This window comes from Primulina eburnea, chromosome 6, assembly GCF_022965805.1.
Source record: "Primulina eburnea isolate SZY01 chromosome 6, ASM2296580v1, whole genome shotgun sequence".
NCBI lineage: Eukaryota > Viridiplantae > Streptophyta > Magnoliopsida > Lamiales > Gesneriaceae > Primulina > Primulina eburnea.
The window spans coordinates 2,735,274-2,741,359 of record NC_133106.1 but is presented as its reverse complement, the minus strand read 5'-3'; positions in this window follow the sequence as shown (position 1 = coordinate 2,741,359).

The window sequence follows — 6,086 nt, the reverse complement described above, 5'->3', positions numbered from 1 at the left end:
AGATGTGGCTGCTGGTTTTGTGACAGATTCTAGTTTTGAAGATGTGGCTTCTGGAAGCATTTATCTCAACGGGACAGTGTCTAAATCAGCAATGGCTGTTGTTTTCTTGATGCGCAGCAGTTTTGCAAGCCTTCTTCTTGCTAGGGGTTGCAGGGATAGATGCTTGGGTAGGAGCAGCAGACTCCTCAGATATTGTTTTATCAGAATCGGTGGAGATAACTACTCTTTTTCTCTTGATTTTCTTTTGAGGTCCTTGAACCTCAGTCTACGCATCTCCAACCTCCTTCTTTAGAGCAATAAATTCCGTCACAGTTGCCTTTGGACTCAAGGCGAGCACATTATCAGCATCTGCCATTGTCACAAAAGAAGCGTCGTGTTCAGAAGTTAAAAGAAAACCAGCATCCTTTAGCATTGTGCTGATCTGCAATGCAAAACCAGAAATCTTCCTAACAACCATATCCTTCATGATTTTGAACAAGAATCGGCTCCAGTCCACCTTGAAATCGGAAGTGATGGCTATCATCACTTGAACCTTCTCCTTGGTCAATTTATCAAATGTTCCAGCTTTGACCAAAAGTGTCTTTGCGACAATATCATCAAGCACTTGATACTCCATTTTCAGAAGCTTCTTGAAATAGAAGGGAGAGAGATCCTCTCCAGAAGCTGAGAAGGTGAGAAGAGAAGTAGACATCTCCTCCTTAGTGATACCAGAAAATTCAGAGATACCTGAAAACGGGAGAAAGAACGTCGATCCCAGAAGTGCAGCATCGATGGAGATGGGTGCACCTCCTTAAGAGTAAATGATTTTTCCTTCCTATACAGTTGCTTTGGCGTAGAAATCCAAGAGATTAGTTTTGTATATGACAGCAGGTGTTTCCAAAAACTTTCTGAGACCAGATTTTTCGATGGCTTGAAACATCCTAACAAGATTATCGTCCTTGGTTGACAGGACTGATGCAAAGTTAACTTGATAGGAATTGAGTGTGTATGCTCCAGCTATTTCTGCAAATCGAATGAGTTCGAAGTAGATTCTGTAAAAGAGATGAGTGCAAGAGAAATCAGTAGCTTAATAAGCAAAATTCTGGAAACGTAAAAGTGAAATGAGATGGAAGAGGCGGTTAATATTCAAAAATGTATAGTCGTCGGTGAAACATAAGGACACGTGTCAATATGTTTGCGGTTGAGTTTTAGAAAAGTTAAGTAGAGAGTGTCAGATACGCAAAAAATTTGAAAAAGGTAAAGAGATAGGCGGGCTGTCCGAGTGGTTACTGAAAAAAATCAGAAGATGGTTTGTCGTCTTATGATAATATCTACTGGAAATCATGAGGTACTGAAGTATTTTCAGCACCTTGATAAAAGCTAGTAGACACATTGTTTTATCGAAAAGACAAACATCCTTCTGCTTTTGATATATCACGAAAATATCAGACAGAATAAAATAATGTTCCCCCTCAATCAATGCAACTAATTAATGCAAAGATACGAAATCTGAGGGAAAGACATGGGACTCTTTGATATTCGTGCAGGATGTGTTAGGTGTCTCTTGGCTTTCCCGAGACTCTATAAAATACCTGCAAACTCACAAACTAAGACATTTACACAAATAATAGATCAAAAAAATGGATGATACAAATATTCTCTCAGAGTCTTCTCTAGAGTCTGATTCAGCAGAGGGATCTCAAAGGCAACTCCCAGCTTCTCGTAAGATGATGTTTGAAGATACCTTTTTCAAGATATGAAGACTTGGAAGAAATTCATTGACCTGTAATCTGAATAATCAGTTAGATTATTCATTATTAAAAGGATTAAGCTGCGGAATCATCCCTTTCACAAACCATGATCATGCAAAGGGATGGGATTCAAGCAGATCTTAGATTCCTACTGAAGTACTTAGCACTACTAAAGTACTTCAAACTGCTGATATCATAAAATGTAGTAGACAAATACAATGTAACACACCTGGTTTTATGAATGAAATATTCTATTTTGTCATATTTCTGTTTATCTACTACTTTTTACTTAATGCAAATAAATAAAAAGAAAGGATGAGAAAAACTTAGTCTGAATAAATTAAGGCCAGATGACTCTTTGTCTTCCTCCTGTCCCTTCAAGTTTTTTCTATAAATTAAGATCATTTTTGCTCGTAATGACATTTGAACTCCAATGGATTGTGAAAGCAGCACACATGGTCCTCATCCTTCATGGATGCCTCAAAATATTCAGAGATTTAAAGAGGATGTTGAAGAATGCATCTTTAGAAAGATTATGTCCATTTGGATTACTGCTCACTGCATCTAGTCATTCAATGATGGAGAGTTCCCTGCTTCTGCTAAGCAAAGATCCCTTTCAAGGAAGCTCAAGAGGCGTGCACATGTTGATCAAATATCCGAATTGGTCAAGGATGTTGTGCTAAGCCACATGATGCTTTTGAAGGAATGGGACTTGCTTCAGAGGATGGAAAATGCCCAAGCCTTCAAGAATATTAGGAGTCATGACTTGCATAATTGGTTGATGTTGTGGCAAGATGCCATAAGGAGTAGTCTAAGTAGTGTTGTATGGCATCGATTTTATTCTCAATAAAATATCAGCAGCTGCCCCAAATTGTCTCTTTTCCTTATAAACACACTGATATTAGATGAGTAACAAATAACTGATAATAATTAACAAAATGTTAGTAACAATATTGCTCAAGTTAAATCAATTAAACCAAGAACATTACGAAAATAAGAAAACTTATTCTCAGGCAAATGCTTTGTAGATATGTGTGCTGCTTATTGATCAGTAGAAACGTATTCCAGACGAATGTCCTTCTTCTGCACATGATCTCTAATGAAATTATGTTTGATATCTATTTGCTTTGTTCTGGAATGAAATACTGAATTTTGCGTGATTGTTATAGCACTGGTATTGTCACTGAAAATAGGTGATTCAGAGGCTTGAACTCCATAGTCTTAAGTTATTGTTGCATCCACAGTATTTGAGAGCAGCAGCTTCCAGCAGCAAGGTATTTTGCTTTTGCAGTAGATGTAGCTAATGAAGTTTGCTTCTTACTAAACCAGAAGATCAACCTATCACCAGGAAATTGACAAAAACCATTTGTGCTCTTTCTATCCAGTTTGCAACCTGCATAATCAGTATCTGAACTATATGTGATTCGTCCGAAGCAAGATCTTATTATTTTATTGCATAGTATCTCGTTAGATAACTACTATCTATCATATCATTTCTCATAGAAAGCTCGTATACACTTAACAAAACCACTTGTTCTTTGAACAGTAAAAAGGAAAAGCAATCACACAAAAAAAGGGGTCTGGTCTTCCTCAGTATACATCTATAAAGATGGTAAGAGGAAAATATCGAATTGGATCCAATAAGATTGAAAGATGAATCATTGGGATACCATAAGCCGACATTTTGAGTGCCCTTCAAATATTTCAGTATGCGCTTAGCAGCAATGTAATGTGGCTACTTAGGGTTATATTGAAATCTTGCACAAATGCAAACTGCAAACATCATATCAGGTCTCCTGACAGTAAGATATAACAGTGAGCTAATAAGACCATGATACTGAGTTACCTCTACTGAAATTCCATTTTCATCCTTGTCAAGTTTAGTAAATGAGCTCATACGAGTAGAAGCAGCAAATCATGTTTCCATGCCAAACTATTTCAGTAGTTTCTTAGTATACATAGCCTGATTTATGAATATTCCAGTATCAAGTTGCTTGATCTGCAGTCCTAGGAAGAATGTTAATTGTCCCATCATGCTCATTTCAAATTGTTTCTGCATTAATTTAGAAAACGTTGCACACAATTTGGGGTTAGTTGACCCAAAGATAATGTCATCAACATAAATCTGTACTAACAAGATGTGCTTATTCTAAACTAAAGTGAACAAAGTCTTGTCTACTGTGCTGATTGTAAAATCATGATTGACTAGAAATTATGAGAGCGTTTCATACCAAGCTCGATGTGCCTGTTTTAAACTATATAGGGCTTTGTGTGATTTAAATACATGACTCGGTAAGAAATGATCGATAAAACCTGGAGGTTGTTCAACGTAAACCTCTTCTTGCAGTAGACCATTTAGGAAGGCGTTTTTCACGTCCATCTGATAAAATTTGATGTTCTTGAAAGCAGCAAATGCTAAAAATATTCTGATGGCTTCAAGCCCTGCTACTGGTGCATAGGTTTCATAATAGTCTATTCTTTCTTCTTGTCTGAAACCTTGAGCTACCAGTTTTGTTTTATTTCTGACCACAGTTCCTTCTTCATTTAGTTTGTTTCTAAACACCAACCGGGTTCCAATAACAGTTTGATTAGATAGTCTAGGTACAAGAAACCAAACTTAATTTCTTTTAAATTGATACAGATCTTCTTGCATAGATTCTATATATCCAACTGGGATCCAGAAGAGTTTCTTCAATTTTCTTTGGTTCATCCTGAGAGATAAAAGCAGCATGCATATATTCATTAATCATTCGCCTTCTGGTTCTTAATGGAGCTGCTGGGTTACCAATAACCAAAGATGGAGGATGATATTATCTCCAGACAAAAGGGTTTAAAGAAATTTCTTCTTGGTTTAATGGATTCGATTCAGGCTCAGCTAAAGCAGTAGCAGGTTCTGGAATGTTCACTTCTGGTTCTGGTATATCCTGTGTCTGAACAACTGGTTCTACCAGAGGAATGTCTGGTTCTGGATTTTCAGCATCTTTAACACTAGATTCTGCAGCATCTTCACTATCCAGTTCCAGATGAATCCTGTCTAACATGTTACTTAGATTTGACACGTTAGAAATTCCAGGGGTACTACTATCTTCATCAAAATCAATATGAATAGATTCTTCAACATTAAAAGTTCTATTATTGAAGATTCTGAAAGCTTTGCTTACGGCTGAATATCCAAGAAAGTGTCGAGCATCTGATTTTGAGTCGAATGCGGACAAATAATTTTTACCATTATTTTGCACAAAGCATTTACAACCAAATACATGAAAATAAGATACATTAGGCTTACTTTTTTTTCATATCTCATATGAAGTCTGATTATGCCTCTTGTTGATCATAGTTCTGTTTTGTGTGTAACAAGCTGTGTTGATTGCTTCTGCCCAGAAGTGCTGAGAGATGTCTACATCTGCTAGCATTGTTCTAGCAGTTTCTTTAAAAGTTCTGTTTCTCCTCTCAGCCACTCCATTTTGTTAAGGCATTCTGGCAGCTGAATATTCATGATGAATGCCCTGTTTATCCAAATATAACTTAAGAATCTTGTTAGTCCCCATCACTTCTGATTTTAATGACAGAAATTGATTTTTCGTTTTGAATCTTTTTCAGAAACTTGATCAGGAGCCAACTGGTTTGATCTTTTCCAGCAAGAAATATCACCCAAGTAAATCTAGAAAAATTCATCAACAACAACAAGTGTGTACTTCATTCCCCCTGAGCTCATGATAGGGATTGGACCAAATAAGTCCATATGCAATAATTCCAAACACCTTGAAGTTGATTTACTACCCTTATCCTTGAAGCTAGATCTCACTTTCTTACCAAGTTGACATGCAGAACATACATGATTGTTAACGAAGTTTATATCAGGAAAACCATCAACTATGTTCTGCTTCTTGAGGTTATTGATTGATTTGAAGTTCAGGTGATTTAATCTCTTGTGTCATAGCCAATGTTTATCACTAAGAGAAGCAACTAAACATGTAGGAACATTAATATGATCTTTATTCCATGAAACTTTGTATGTGTTGCCTTCTCTTTTTTCAGTTAATAGAGTAGACTTATCAGCATTTTTAACTGTGCATGTGTGCTTCTGAAAAGCTACAGAGTAACCATTATCACACAGTTGGCTAATGCTAATCAAGTTGTAACAAATATTTTCAACTAAGAGTACATCATTAATAGTAATGTTACCATGGATGATCTTACCCTTACCCACGGTTTTACTTCTGATAGTAGATTCTTCTGTCCAATCATGTGTCTGGAACATCCACCGTCCAGATACCATGTGGAGCTGCTGATTTTGGCTTTCTTCTCATGTTCCCGCTAACACAAATTTTAGTATCTGGTACCCATTCTATTTGG